We start from the raw sequence: 17,691 nt of genomic DNA, 5'->3' as shown, positions 1-17,691 counted from the left end.
ACTGCTTTCACAGAAAACTACACTAGTCAAAACTAAAGTATTTCAAGTGTATTCCTCTCTCTACTCTCTCTCTCTCTCTCTCTCTCTCTCTCTCTCTCTTATCATAAAGGAATTTCCCGGAAGGGGAAAAAGCCCTATTACCTTATGGTTATAAGAGGGCTTTTATAGTGAACGGTCAAGACTTTTATGTATCCCAAGTTCTACATGGGAAAATTGATGTTGAAGGAGAGTGGGCGTTTACGGAAATTCTTGTGGAAGTAATTCCGATTTTGAATTTGTTTCTGTCTCGGAGGTTTCACATCACAAACGTGGTTGCTGTCGGCCTCTCTTGCCGTCCACTTTTTGCACTTATATTATTAATCTTTTTAGATCACAGGCAACATCAAACAAGTATAGAATGGGCCGAAGTTTCTACTGTTCAATCGAGTTTTTTGTACATCATAATAATGCTGTACGAAACCCTCAGCCACTGCCATGAAACTCTCAACCGCGACCCATGAAACTTACAGCCACCGCCAGGTGGTGGCTTGTGTTATTGCAGACACACTATCATGCTATCATGGCTAACGTTAACCTTAATTAAAATAAAATTACTGAGGCTAGATGGCTGCAATTTGGGTGTTTGATGATTGGAGGATGGATGATCAACATATCAATTTGCAGCCTTGAAGCCTCAGCAGTTTTTAAGATCTGAGGACAGAATGAAAAAGTGCTGACGGACAGCCATAAACATCTCGTCAGTTTTCTTTTACAGAAAACTAAAAACATTATGTGGAAAAAGAACATTAACTACTTCAGTTTCTCTTGAATTGAAGTTTATTGAAACGCTAAACGAAAGCAAATAGTTTGGAAGCTGAAAACGATCTGTAAATCCAGCAGACTTACAATTACATGCGAAATAAGGGTCATACATTTCATCTAGTGTGATCATAGTGCTAACCGGAAATGAATCCGTGTATGACGTGCAACTTTACAGAACTATGTGTCTATTTAGGGATAACGTTGAAGATGAATTACATTAGCCATATGGCGGGATATAGGGAGAAATGCTATACTGTAAGGGAAACTAACGCAGATTAAAATAATAAAAAAGGAGACTGAGATGGCATGGAATGTCTTTGATCACTCCAAACGAAATGCAAGAGAGCGTCATCGGAGATATGCGTACCTACAACGTTCATGTTCTGACTTTTCATGGTGGTGGCTGATTGAGAGAGAGAAAGAGAGGAGAGAGAGGAGAAGAGAGAGAGAGAATTTGGAACGAAGACGAATATTCAACACCTCCTCAGAGAGCAATTGTATTGTAGAATTGTGATGCAGATCTATGCCCTGCAGATTGGAGCTAGAGAACTTCAAGAGGCCGGTTCGGCCTCCCATCGGAGGGAATAAATACAAAGCGTGAAACCTTTTAAGATGTGTTGAAAAGAATCGAATTAAACTTTGAAAGGAAATGCGTTTCGGTAGAAGAAAGTCTTTTACGAAAATTTTAAAGGAAAGTTTGTGAACTATAACGTAAAGTAGTTACAGCAGCCGATACATTAGATTTTTTTTTTTTTTTTTCCCCAGTCGTCAGCAGAATGGTTAGGTTCCTGATAAAAACTTCAAATCTACATTATATGGAATTCCATTCAATGTGTACGATTAAGTTTACCATAGAGAAAGTAAACTACACAACACACCACACACACACACACACACACACACACACACCACACACACACATATATATATATATATATATATATATAGAATATATATATATACAATATATATATATATATATATACGTATATATATTTATATATTCTTTTGTCAGTTAGTTACGATTACGTTCTGTGGAGATTTTTTAAAAATATTAGTTTTGGGGCGCAAACCAGGCACTGTGTCACAAGTAGAAAAACCAAATCTATTCCTTCGGTATTCAGAGTTCCAAAGAAATCTATACATCTGGGAAGGATGGTATTTCATTTCCCTCGATATTTACAATTTGAGGGCGAAAACATGAGTAATTCGGTATATATAATTTTAGTTAAATTGTGCAAGCTGGCCTATATATATAGATTATATATATATATATATTATATATCTATATATATTAATATATATAATATATAAGAATTATATATATTATATATATATATATATATATATATATATATATATATATAATAAAAAGGAAACCATAAAAAAACACCAAATATATGAGAGAAAAGTACGTATTCAGAGGAATACTGTCTCTCTTTCGGTATATGAATGAGAAAAGTTTATAAGTAAGGTAGGTATGTATACCAAGATGGATCCATCCACAGGCAGCCAATTTAGGTCACCCCAGCTGATAATCTTCCTTTAAATCTTCTTAAGCGTTGTTGAATGAAAAACCTTGTCGATCTCATCTGATCACCATGCTCATTTTGAGATGTTCATTTACATGCATCTCTTTTATAGGCCGATTCCATAATTTGACCTTGTTACCGGCAGGTGCTACCATAAATATTATGTGACAAATTCCAGTTTATTCTCATGGTTATTGTTCATTATATGGTTGAAAATAGCTGAGTTCTTTGATCCCATACTTAACTGACCAAATTGTGTTGTATTAATCTCTGGGGAAGTGATTACCTTTAATCCGATGTAAGATTGTTCACAGTCCGGCATGGATTCATAGACCTGGTTTCCTTGGGGAATGTTTTTTGCTTGGACGTTAATATGGATTGGCTAAGGTGTTTGGGTAAGTAAATACAAGGGGTAGATTGTCCGAGGGGTGGGTTAACTCTCTAATGTGTTTCCAGGTGGGGAAGTTTTATTTGTATGTTGGTGTCTCTTTGGTCTTTTTTGAGGGGGTCGTAGAAAAATTAAATTTGTTTGGAATGCTTTCTCAAATAGGTCAGGAAACCCTTAAAGGAACAAAAGTTGCTACGAATTAGTTCAAATTCTTTTCCAGGAATTCTGGGGAACAAAATTCATGAGGCTCTTAAGAACAGATTGCGGCTTACACCTATCTTGATATCAATGTCAGTGATAGCTAAAAGTAGTGAAGTATGAAAGTGAGAACATTGTTTCTGTATAGAGTAAATTTTGCTATTCTGCGTGCATCAAGAAAAAGGAATTTTTCGTCTAACTGCTTTATTTTATAGAATTACATAGGCCTACTTAAAACTGGAAATTAATAAGGGAGGTTATCAGTTCATTTATATTCAGAATTTTTAATACGGTATTATTACAAACTGAATCAAAAGCATAAAAAACTTTTGGCCGCCAAATTTACTTTAAGAATAAGTACTAGTGCACTCGTTATTATTATTATTATTATATTATTATTATTATTATTATATTATTATTATTATTATTTCAGCAGATGAATCCTGTTCATATGAACTATCGATCCACTGGGGCCTTCGACTGAAATCAAGCTTCCAAACAATATGGTCTTCACGAAAGAAGTAGCAGAAGGTAATGGGAAATACAAGGAAAGAGATGACCAGCAATAAGAAAAACAAATACCATGAACAAACTGAATATAAATAAGAAGTAAGTAAAATATTGAATACAAATGAATTGTGTTAAGGTCGTAAACGCTTGCAATGTTCCCTGAACTTCTAAAAGTTCCAGTTGAAAGGACATCCTCCGGGAGGCTGTTCCAGGGTCCATCGGTGTGAGGAATAAGGACTTCTGGAAACTGAGAAGTTCGGACAACGAGACACATCTAGAAAATATAATAACCCTGACAAACAATGTAAATGAGACTGCATTCGCGAACTAATGCCTCCAAACAATTACACCGAATACTCCACGGCAATTGTTACAATAACTGCTGCCGCGTTCATGAGAGAGAGAGAGAGAGAGAGAGAGAGAGGGGGGGGGGGGGGGGGGGAAAGAAAGGAGGGAGAAACGTTGTTGGATGGGAAGAGAGGGGAGAAATGTTCCATGTGAATATTTCGTATTTTCATGCTTTGGTGTGTCCTCGTTTCTTATACTCTTTAGGTGTCTCCTGTAATAACGTTTTTTTTTTAAATAGTTTTAAGTAATTAAATCTCTCTCAGTGATTATTGGAGAGCCTTTTGCTTCTGATGCTATGGTTATCATGGCAAGTTTTGTCAGTTAATGACATGTCTGGCCGCAACTCTGTCCAACAGTTCTAACTCACTCCGTTGTGCTTAAGTTATGTTTTTGAAAACAACATAATTCGAGTATACATCTATATATCCATATCTACATCAAAGTCCTTTTCCAATAGAAAACTGTACTTTTATGACTGATTAGGCCCAGGAATTCAGACGAACATTGCAAGCCCGCGGCGTCCTTGCGAGCTTCACTAACACCCCTTGACGAGGACGATCTTAAAGTTAAGTTATTTGACAACATTCCATCTGCTCATTGTCGTGCGAGGATTGCGCATGAACGAAGGATTGCCCTTTAACTTGGGACAACTGGCAGAAGTCCGTAAGAATTAGAATGTATTGGTCGAGTTCTTACTTTTTTTTCATTATTTTTTTTATTTTTACTTAAGAAAGAAAGCCCGTGGGCATTCGCCTTTAGTATCGCTTTTCAAAATGATTTGTTCTCTCTCTTCCTTAAACACGATTATAGTACGATGTTATAATAGAAAATGGCGTTAAAAGAGTCCCATTTCCATTCAAATTTTATCGCGTGTCTATAAGTTTCCAAGATGTGTCATATGAAACTGGATACAGATTTTTCAGTAAATTATATCAAGGGATTTTGACAGTTTCTCTCTCTCTCTCTTTTCTCTCTAACATGTTTGTCAAGTGGAAACTTCTTATATGCACTATTTCTCCTAAAATATATCAAAAGTTTTTAAGTCCTCCCCCCCCCCCCCCCCCCCACCCCCCCCTCCTCCGGCCCACGACCCCTCGCATCCCCACTCCACCACCCCCGCCCCCCCGCCCGGCTCTCCATCTTCTTCCCGATCCCATCCGACCCCCCCCCCCCACGACCCCCCCACCCCCCCCCATCCTCTGAAAGAAATGCGATTTAAGGAAATTGGCTTCTAAGGTGTTTAGATGCAATAGGTTCGGTAAGACCTTGCATATGGAGCATCGTTCGCGATTGACAAAGAATAACTGAATCTATAACTTCCACAGTTTTATTGTGGGTTGCATGGACTGTATCTTCAGGACTTAAAAATGAATATATTTACAAGATTACTGTTATTTGCTCGTTTCATTGTCTTAAATTTTGTCAACTGATTGGCATATTTCCTCTTCGAAACATGGTTTTTTTAAATGTTTTTAACGATGAGGGATGTAGGCAGTGCATCGTGGTCTCTACTCTCTCTCTCTCTATCTCTCTCTCTCTCTCCTAACCCCCCCCCCCCCGCTCTCTCTCTCTCTCTCCTTTTTCGCTAGTCCAATTAGTTTTGATTCTTGTTTCCTTACGTAATATTTTGCTCGCAGAGACGCTATGTACGATTTTATATATAATTTTTCTGTCCTGCGTTTTCTGTAACCAAACTAAAACGTCAGTACTTTTATTATGAGCTGTGCGAATTTGTTCTGTGTTTTATTTCCTGACACTCCAACCTGTTATGGTCTCGCGTATTTATTCGAATTGGAAAGTCTGCACTTTTTTCTTGCTTATACCCTTTTCCATAAGGGGGGGCGGGATTTAAAGCAGTACATCTAGCTGACTTCACTGTTTTTAACGTCTAATGTACAATGTTTGGAAAACCGAAACTAATACTTACAAACATCAGTACCTAAACTCTGTCCATTAATGCTAGGAAAGAATGCTGCTCATCAGGTAGAAAAAAAGAGGAAAATGAAATGCATCATCCTACGTTGAGCTGTTGAAAATTAAAAAAACAAAAAAAAAAAATGGCACCGAAAAAAGTACAGAAAACAAAAAACTCTGAAAGAAACCGACTAAAGACGAAACACGTTTTTTTTAAATGAATAAAGAAACCGAAATACTAAACAGGAAGGTTTTGGAAACGCGCTCACATCCGATAAAGGAAGATGAACACGAGCAGACTCCAGGAGACTTTTCAGAAACAGAAGCATTAAAGACAGTGCTTCACGAAGTGAATGAATTTAACAGCCTCCAACGCTAGATAATGAGAAACGCGAAATTCCCACAGCCAAAATGATGTCAGCTTAAAATCCTAACCAACCGAGCGTAAGAAAGCACAGTAAAAAATGCCCCCGAAGTATCTCGGCGCTATCGAGTTTTCTGTACAGTTTATCATGCTGTACGAAACTAGCAGCAGCGGTCCATGAAACTTTCAGCCACAGCTCGGGGGTAGATTGTGTTATTGGCACCAGACGCACGGTCATGCAACGAACCTTTAAATAAAATCAGAATTACTACTGGGATTTGAAGGCTTAATTTGGTATGTTGATGAGTGGGGTGTTGATTCAACATTACAAATTTGTCAGGTTCTCCGAGCATCAAGAACTTCTCAAGACTGAGAGCGGATGGACAGACAAAAGCCATTTCAATCTTTTCTTTTCAGAATAAATAATATGTATAGAATATATATATATATATATCTACATATATATATATATATAATATAATATTATATATAGATAGATACTATATATATATATGTGTGTGTGTGTGGTGTGTGTATGTATATTATATATAGATATATAATAATATATAGATATATATATATATATATATATATATATATATATATATATTATATATATGTATATTAAATCTGTACGCGCTTTGAATTATTGTATTTTGAAAAATTTCCTAATGCAAGTGGAAATTTATGTTGAGAAATAAATTCAATGCATATACTATTTTGCAATATGGATTGATAAGTCCATGTATTTACGGAAATTCTACAGTAAAAGATGTTCGATATTATGAGAAATTTTGCTGGAAATCATATCACTTCTCACAGGTGTGAGAACCGGCGTCTAAGGGACGGGTATTCACGCGCAGGTTTACCTGTCAGTCCAACCACGACAGTTCGACGGACGAGCGTCCAAAGTAAAGAGTAGACACTGCAGTCGGACAGTCATTCTGGAGAGTCGTTTAGCACGCATTTATCGCCCAGCCTTCTTTCTTGCAAACAGATATATGGCAGCGATGGACTCCTCGCTGGTGATTAGGAGTTGGAGCTTCTAGACTAGTTGCTGCCTACGGCAAATTCATTCAAACGAGGATGGAAGCAAAAAGGAGTAAAGAGTATGGTCTAAATATTGCCGTTAAAGAGATATGTCGTATTCTATACAATATTAAGTGAAAGGTTAAATAGACCTGGCGGTGGATTGGTTATGAAGGGGACCGTGACCTACTTTCACTAGTAACACTTTCTAAAAAAAAGATTCAGGACAATGGCCAGGCCTTGTACAAATTGTATTTATCACATGCAAATAGTTTCTATTATGTGATTTGGATCACAACCACGAGAAAGCAACGGTCTACAAATATCGCCCCAGATTTAATAATGAAATTGAATTGGCTCTAATACATATATTATTAATAAGCTAAGGTCGGGAAGCAGAAGCTAGAAGGCAGCTGAGAAGGCAGCAGCTGAGATCATTCCCAGACGAAATCCAGTGGCGAACTCAGAAAATCCTGGGTCACCCTTAAAGTCCGCCACGTGTTATCACCTGTCAGTTGGTCAGTTTTGGTGAGTGGACTGACAACGCCCACAAACTGCCGTCCAAGTACGTTTTAACGTCAGTTTTCCGATGAACTGACAGGGAGACTGACAGGTAAACATGGCGTGAATGAATACCTTGCTTAGATATAACCGTTTATGGTATACTTACGATTTACCTCTTCTAAACTTTTTTTTTTATGTCAATGAAATATGATGTGTATATCTCATTCACTGGCTAAGTAATTTTTGAGAACTGGACTTGCGAGTGCCTCAGTTCTGCGAATGTTTTGGATAAATTTGCAAAATATCAGTTTAAAGATATTCGAGCATGCATCTATTTTGTTTACATTTTGTAAGGAAATTATGATTATTCATAGTAGTGCTAGGTATTTTTACAATCATCCATTTATTATCTTGTCATTCACCTTTGCTTTATTTTTCTCTTTAAATCACGCATTTCCCGCGAATTTTGAATCTCTAAGTTGAAAACGAATTTACCGAACAAGTGACCACACTTGTTTTCATAGCAAGAATTCTTTGAAAAACGCATTATTTTCCCAGTCCTCTTATATGGCCTATGTTTAGAGGCACACTCCCTCCCTACCATAATCCCTCCCTCCCTCCTTACCTCCCTACCATAATCCCTCCCCCCTCCGTCATCCCTACCATAATCCCTCACCTCCCGCCTTCACTCCCTACATAATCCCTTCCTCCTCCTTCCCTCCTACCATAATCCCTCCCTCCCTCCCCTCCACCATAATCCCTCCCCCTCCTTCCCTCCCTACCATAATCCCTCCCTCCTCCTTCCCTCCCTCCCATAATCCCTCCCTCCTCCTTCCCTCCTACCATAATCCCCCCTCCCTCCTTACCTCCCTACCATAATCCCCTCCCCCCTCCTTCCTCCCTCACTCCTCTCCCTCCCTCCCTCCTTCCCTCCCTACCCATAAATTCCCTCCCCCATCCTACCTCCCTACATAATCCCTCCCTCCCTCATCCCTCCCTATTCCATCCCTTCCCTCCATCCTTTACTCCCTACCATAAGCCTCCCTCCCTCATTACCTCCCTACCATAATCCCTCCCTCCTTCCCTCTCCTCCATGGAACAGTCTCAATTTCGCAAGAATATTCTTCATATGAACAGCACCTTGATGCAATGAATACGACATAAAGTATTATGGTAGAAATGTTATTCGACGCAAACCAGGAGGACAAGGAGCCCAGCTTGTTATATTTGGCTTAAGAAAAAAAATCAAATTTGGGCCTCCATTCACTTCCGAAAGAAAGAGATGAAAATGTGCGTATGTTCCTAAAGGGATCCAACTCCAATTTTCTAAGCTTTATGGGTATAGGGAAAAAAGGAAATGCATCAACTTCAGTATTGGGATTTCCACCAAAAAATATGGTTCTTTCCTCCAGTGCTAATCAAAAACGGGTCTGTTTTGAAGAGCAAATTCGTCTCCTCTCTCTTGGGAGGTTTCATTGGGGCCTTCCAGTATACAGAAGAGGTATTCTCAATATGGTACACACGTGGTCAGACGATGTAGGGTTAAGTCAAGTCAACTTTAAAATAACCTTACCAAACAAAAAACATTTATTTGGATTTAGTTAAAGCTATTCAGTGTATAAATTGGTTATTAATACTTGAAGCACTTTTGACGAAGTAACTTGATGTAGAGTGCTTGTTATTGGAGTAATTCGGCTCGTCATCTTCCAAATGTCGCCCATGATATTAGTTTTGCGATAATTTTCTTGCCCTTACTTTTGATACAGAAGCATTGAATTACTTTTTCTTAGTGTTACTCTCTAGCATACCAGGACAGAAAATCTTTAATTTTTTATGTATGTTTTTACTTACGTCAGTAGGTGGGGTTGTTAAATTTCTTTCGACTCCTTGATTGCAGATAGGTTTCCTAGATATCCTTCTCTGCATAAAATTATTCGTCTCCTGAGGATTTCGTTCAGTTGGCACTTCTAAGGTCAAGCGAAAGCAAAAAGCATTCTCCGTGCAGTGTGATAAATTTGTATCTATTAATTTATCATCATTTTCTCTGTTTAATAACTGAGATCTCTCTTGTCTGCATTCCCTTACCACCTTTACTTAACCGATGAACACGATCTTCTTGGAAGCTGGAATGGAGGTTCAAATGGCCCTTGTGGTGGGCTTGTTCCATATGAATACGGTTCCTCCTCAGAATAATAAAAATACACTAATAATTAATGGAGAAAGAAATCCACAGTTATGTCATGTACATATATTTAAAATTTAAAAACCGCAAGGATATCTTTCGGGAAGCTGTTCGGTTCCCCTTATCATTCTGCTTGAATAATAATAATAAAAGCTTTCAATGAACAAACCCTTTGACCACCTTGTCTAGAAGTGTTTGCCTCCTCGCCTTTAAGCTTCAACTTTCCATCAGCTCCCGCAGTTTCTGAGAGAATTCAAATGTCGTCTGCAATGCAGGTGGGATTCCGAAAGCTGCTAAGGCGATTTGTTCCTTCAGAGCAACACATCTCGCGGGATTGTTGTGCAAGACGACACTGAGCCAATTTGGGTATAAAGGAAAGATAGCCCTTCCCCTTTCCGGGAAGGTATTCGAAGGCTCAGATGAACATTTCTGGAGCGACAAACTGAGGAAGAAGAGAGACGAGTCTGGAAACTTCATTGACAAAAAAGATAAGAAGACGTTTTGGACTTTGTTATTCATTTTAGTGATTAAAAATTCCTTATTTCGTTAGCCAGGTTTAGCGCTTGTATGGCTCTTTGTTTCTGGACATATAATATATATTATAAATTTATCTTACATATATATATAATATATATATATATATATATTATATACATATATATATCATATATATATATATATAATATATATATATATTATATATCTATATTATATAAGCCATTCATTCCATATCTTGCTTTCCTTAAACTTGTGAATTTACGTTGTGCTTAGCACCATTTTATGCGTTTTGGTAAGTTATTTTATACATAACAGTAAATCAAGGACGAGAATTGAACCCTGAAGTAAAACGTAGGAAACCGGAAAAGAAAAGGAATTTTCTTGTGATATTTTAGGGATAAAATACAGTGCTTTTACGACCACTGGTGATGCACTCAAAATTAAATGCACATTATGATACAGCTCTCGCTCTCTCTCTCTCTCCTCTCCTCTCTCTCTCAACAATATGTAGGGACACTCCTCATGCGAGAGGAGGAGGAGGAGAGGAGGAGGATGAGGAGGGAAGGCTATCCTTAGTCATAAGTAGGCAAATTAGTAGTGAATTATAGAGAATACAACTGAGCACAGACCACTGGAATAAGCTGAGATTCCTATTTTAGTGAGTATTGATATGCCTTGTCTGATTATTATAGACATAATACACCACACCACACAGAACGCGTCTCTGAGGAAAAGTGACTCGAATAGTTTTTTTTTTTTTTTTTTTTTTTTTTTACAAAATAGTTTGTACAAGATAATTAGAGACCCACATACATGTCTCCTGCAATCGGAAGTGTGACTTGTTTTCGACAAGCAACATGATGAGTCAAGGAATTCGAGAGATTCCACGGTTTTTCATTGTCTGTAATTCATATACAAATCAAGATGCCTACATATATACATACACACACAACTTTTATATATATATATATCTAATATATATATATCTACTATATATATATATAGATATATATATAGATATATATATATATATATATACATAATATATAATATATAAGTGTGTTTATAGAATGTATCTTACTTCACACAATAGAGGGAAAAGGGAAACAAGATATGTATAGTATTCATTTGGTAAGACTTGGAATAAGGAGATGAAGAAATAGGAAAAATACATCAGACAGACTAAGAAATACCGTTAATACGAGAGTAAGAGAGAGAGAGAGAAGAGAGCGAGAGAGAGAGAGAGAGAGAGAGAGAGAGATGAGAGAGAGAGAGAGGAGGGCGAAACGAAGAGGCCCCAATTATTCGTTCGAACTAGCATAAATTCACTCCCATGGAAGTGGATTTGCTATGCCAGATTTAATTCATAATACTAAGTCGCTCAATTAATCCTAATGGAATCTCGCCCACATCAGCGGAGGGAGAAGGCAGAGTTCACAACAGCCATTATGAATGAATTTCGCCGCAGTGGGGAACATGAATAATTCATTTCGTACATTTTCAATGCAATGGGGGATACTTTTCATAGATTTCATGAAGCTATTAGAATTAGATGTACTATACCGGATTTGAGGCCACAAAGGGCCGACACTGGGGACCTATGGGGTCATTCAGCACTTGAAAGGAATCTAGGGTAAGAGGTTGAAAGGTGTAACAGGAGGGAAAACCTCAGAGCAGTTGCCACTATGAAATATTGTTAAGGATGGGTTGGAAAGCAATAAGGAAGAAAGGGAATATGAACGGAGGTACAGTAAAGAGAAATCAAAGGGGTGCACGCTTAGGGGCGGAAGGTACGCTGACACAGACCTTTAGTATAGTACTGCCTACCGTGTGCCGCGTGAGGTGCTCCGGCACTACCTCCCTACGGATGAACATTGATTAAAGGAAGCTAGGGCCCGTTCAGACTGGTGGAATTGTTCACAATATAATAGCAGGAAATCATTAATTTTCTTTTATATACACTCAATGATTTTTTAAGAAAATTTTAAGTTAAAAGCTTTGTTTTTTTTTTTTTTTTAAAGTAACAACCTATAAGTGAAAAAAAACTGGAAAGTTGAATTATTCATAAAGAATTTTTGCACACATGTGGATAGCAGCTATTTTTTATACTTATGATTGGGGCTCCCTAAAAAAAGCTATCTTTATCACGAACACATTATGAAGGGTTTACGGTGGAGGTATTTTTTTTATTTTCAAGTAATTAGTTAATGAGCATACTATGGATAGAAGGATCACGATAAGACTAAACCCTACAGGGGGAGTTGTCTTTAAAACTATTAATCCTGTTCAAGTAGCTATTTATTCATAAACTTTTCCCCTTTACTTTCTCTTATTTTTCTAATGAACACCAGTCTTTGAAGTTTGAAGTCAAGTCAATGGCCCTCGTGGTGGACTTGTTCCATATGAATTAGATGTGTCTTCGAATGATAAAATAATGTACATGGAAAGGAAGACTCACAGTCCCTTTCAGAATAGTGAACTGCACAGTTATTTCTCTCTCTCTCTCTCTCTCTCTATCTCTCTCTCTCACTCTCTCTCTCTCTCTCTCTCTCTCTCTCTCTTATGCTGAACCAACCTAGATTCGGGTTTCACGTCACCGTCTAAACCGATATCTGCTCCATGATTATGAAGGGTTATTCATTTCAAGTTTCATGCGGTGGAAAATGGAATGACACAAAGAAAAGTATTTTCCGTATAATCACCATACTTCTGGTACTTCTGTTAGAAGAACACTTATTATTTGGAAGTTTGATTTTCAAAAAAATGGCCCCTGTAGTAGGATTGTTCCATATGGAGAAGGGTTCGTTCTATGAATAATAATTGAATAATACAATATAATAATATAATAATAATAATAATAATAAATCATAAATTAATAATACAATAATAGCGCTATTTTGAATAAGAAAATCTGAGATTTATCAGAAAATAAATAGGTAAGATCGATTATAACTTTCGTATTTAGGACTTGAATGTCAAGGTTTGCATTAGTTTAGCTTTTAAATACACCTTAAACTTATCTATTGTAATTGTTATAGAAATAATACAATTTCTTGCATGGAAAATATAGCTCCAAAATTGCTTGATATAGATACAGAACGTTTCATTTTTTTTCGTGATAAAAAATGGGTTAGATAACACACAGTCGAGACAGTTTATTTTGGCATACACGCAGACCTAACTTACAGACGTATACTTGTGTATATATATATAGTATATATATATATAATATATATATATATATATAGATAGAATGATTAGAGATGTATGTATACACACACACATTATACATATAAATTACATACTACACACCCACAACAAACCACACACACTATATATATATATATCTATATATTATAATATATATATAATATATATATACATCTACTACATAATACACACACACACACACAAACACACACACAAACACACACACACACATAATATATATATTATATATAATATATTATATATATATATATATATATATAATCTAATATATATATATATATATCCCCCTTTATTCCCTAAACTACCACAAATGGGAACTCTACGTGCCAACGGTGTCACGAGGTATTAAGACTGCGTACATATAAATACTATTATTTCACACAGCCAATTGTTATAACAAAGAAAAAATGATTAACAAGTCATAATGCATAAACACCCCAATCTACCCATAAAGAAACAAGTAAAGATAAAGTCTACCCTCCTGACTAAGGTTACACTCTAACCCAAAAATCAATTGTCTAGGTATTAACGTTAGAGGAATCCGTTTCTAATCAACATGGAATCGGACCATCAGTAATAAAATTAATAGTTATATAGCACCCCACGTCACCTTTTTCAAAGTATTCACGTAAAGAGAGTATTTCACACTCTCTCTCTCTTTTCAAAAGAGTAAACAGTTTTCTAAGTTTTTTATAGAATGGTCTACCTTTACGATGGGCGTTGTCTCCCGACATCGGAGAAACCACTTGAATTATTATCGTTGCCGCAAAGAATGCGTCTTCCACAAATACCAGAACTAGTAGGTCGTAACCGCGTACAAAACGAACGTACAGCATCACGCTCGGGCGAATGATCTCTGAGTGCAGTTGACTTGTTCAGCAAAAACCTTTTCTCCGAGTGACAATTGTCTACTGCACCACCTCTGTTTCTAAGTGCGAGGAGAGCTATGTGACTCACTATCATTACATGATAATTTTAAACATATTATTAGCAATGCTCCCTCTGTTAATGCTAACATATAATATATATATATACAATATACTATATATAGATTATATATATATATATATATATATATATATATATATATATAAACTACACCACTTGTTATGTCGCAATCATATCGTCAATAACATTAAAGAAAAAGTGACGGACTTCAAAAGTGAGCATACAGCAAAGTTCAAAATAAACGATTTACAATGTCTTCCAAAAAATAAAATGAATATATCAATGAATAAAAATAACGATTTAAATGAAAAAATAAAATGAATATAATATGAATAAAAAAACATTTAGGAGTTATCAAAAATTAGCAAGGAACCTCATTAACGTTATGAGGACACGGCTGAAGAAACACTCGAAAAATTCGAGTTGTTGTCTTCCTTTGATTAGCGAGACACTTTGGACGATTCAATTAGGAAGTTCCATCGGTTCGTCGCCACTCGCGCGATTCGTTTCCAACGCCCGAGGAAAAGAGCCAACGACGATCTACGATGGTATTGAAGGAGTCTTGGGAAGTGATTACCGAAGGAGAAATAAACGACGGGAATCCTTCGTCAAGAGGGGACTGAGGCGACTCGAGTAAATTACTGTTTACCGAAGGAAAAGAAAGATCTTTGAGTGCCGAAGTAGCGATCAAAGGGCATGAAGATCGAACATCGCTGGCAAACAGCCCAGATCCAGGGTGAAACCCTCGTTGACTATTCCTGACAGCTAACTTCACTTTGCCTGCTGAGTATTGGCAGGATGTTGTCTGTCAAATGGTCTGTCAAGGAAGTGATCTGTTACCCAGTTTCATATGTGACGCTTTCTTCTGTTTTAATTGACACTACCTATCTAAAAGCCAAGCAAAGGTTGCGCATGCGAAAATGTAAATGGTACTCATAGCAGAGGATATATGTATGGATGTATTTGTCCCCGATAATCCCGTCGAATCTATCCATACTATGTGTGGCAATATAATATATATATATAATATATTATATATATATATATATATATATATATATATATATATATATATAGAGAGAGAGAGAGAGAGAGAGAGAGAGAGAGAGAGAGAGAGAGAGAGAGAGACTAACTTGTATATTTACGTATACACAATTAACCAATTACGAGTCATGCTATAATATCAGAGTCTATGCAATGATTTAATTTTTTTCCTCGTTTCTACTAATCACAGATCGCAATTATTTTTCGCGGCGGAGAGAGAGAGTTTCGAACCCCCCAAAAAACGCAAATGAAACCTTTAAAACGGCCCTCGCCGTGGATGTATAACCATTCGGTGATTTTTTCAAAAGGTTTCCGCCGTGCGCCAGTTTCAATGGGTTAAAATAAAAGCATTATTTTAGTTGAATTCGTCCGCTCCGATTGAGATCATTTTGTGACTATGTGCTCTTGGTGTTATTGTGGACACTTCAAATCAAAGGAACAACTTTATTGATTCAAATATTTATGACGAAGGCCAATGGTTCTGCAAAATCAGTTATGTATAAAGGGTCAAAAATTTACTTTCGGGGTAAACCTGAAAATGCACTTGCCAAATTTAATAATTTAAAACCGCACTATCTATTTCTCAAACCTGGCATATATATATAGATATATATATATATATCTAGATATATATATATATACATATATATATAATGAGAGTATGGAGATACGAACCTATAATATATAGATACTAATATATACATATATATATCTATATATATGATATATCTAATATATATATCTAATATATCTATATTACACACACACACACACACACAACACACACACACACATAATATATATATTATTATTATTATATATATATATATATATATACTATATATAAATATATATATAATAATACAAAGTTACATCCACCGATAGGAAAAATTGAAACACTGATGGAGATGCTAAGTATATACTTCGTCTTATTACCAAACAGGATAAATAAGAATAAGCCCTCTTGTTATCTCAGATGGGGGTCGTGATCAGTACTAATATTTCTTGGAGACATTATCCTTTATGATATACAATCTTTTGTTAATGTTTTTACGGGTCCATTTCCAACGGTTTTGTAATAAACACGCCCTATAAAAAGGTGGTTTCGTATATACAGCGATTAATTTTGGGTTTGTTTTGTTTGCATGGTGTTTTTTCGGTTGCACAGAACCAAGTGGTTATCAGCAAGGGACCAACGGCTTGACGTGACCTCCGAACACGTCGAGAGTGAACTCTGTCACCGAAATGCACATCTCTAACCCCTCAGGGGAATGCTAAAGATCGAACTCAAAGCCACCCAGGCGGGCTGGCCAAGACAACTTACCGATCACGCCGCTGAGGCGCCTAAACCTTTAGTGATCAATATCTGGAAGGAGCTGACAAAGTCAAAATCATATTTCTGCATCAGTCCATACTTTAATCTTTTCCATCTTCCAATTTGCCCATTTCCGGTTCTTGCAGAAGGAGAAGAAGAAGCGAAAAGGTAAAAAAAAAAATAATAAAAAATAAAAACATCTGCAGAGACCAGCTCTCAGAAAGTCGGCCGACCGACCGGAGCTTACTTCCCTGTGATCAACAAAGTTTCTTATTCGGAAATTCTGGTATCCTGTTCAAGTGAGCTGTAAACTTTCCCCTCTCTGCCCAATAAGGAGACATAGCAATTGCCATGATGTATCAAGTTCCACCAGATTTCAGCTATCTACTTAATGGCACTTTATCCTTCGGAGAAAAATTTGCATGACATTTTTCAGAGAACGGCAGAGATTCCAAGTGCCTCCATTCGAAAATCCAATTTCAAAAACGGGACCTTCCTTCCGCGCAAATAAAGGCGTTAAAACAGATAGACAACTTCGTTCAACATTCTTTCCTGATATGTATAGGTTAAGTGGAGTTAGAAGCAGATGTTTGGTCTTAAATTGATGGAAGGGAATTTTGCCTCTTATTGAATGAAATCAGTCGATGACGGTGATGAATTTTCCGGACGATAAAATAGGAACACACATACTATGTTCATTCTAATGTATATATATATATTATATATACTATAAATAATATATAAATATATATAATATATATATATATATATAATATATATTATATATATATTATATATATGAGAAGATTGTACTATGTGTACCTCTAAGTATAATGGGATCAATCCACAAGAAGTAAAATCCTCTTGTAGTTTAAAATATATATT

This window comes from Macrobrachium nipponense, chromosome 14 (assembly GCF_015104395.2).
Source record: "Macrobrachium nipponense isolate FS-2020 chromosome 14, ASM1510439v2, whole genome shotgun sequence".
In the NCBI taxonomy this organism is placed as follows: Eukaryota; Metazoa; Arthropoda; class Malacostraca; order Decapoda; family Palaemonidae; genus Macrobrachium; species Macrobrachium nipponense.
Note: the sequence above shows the minus strand (reverse complement) of the source record.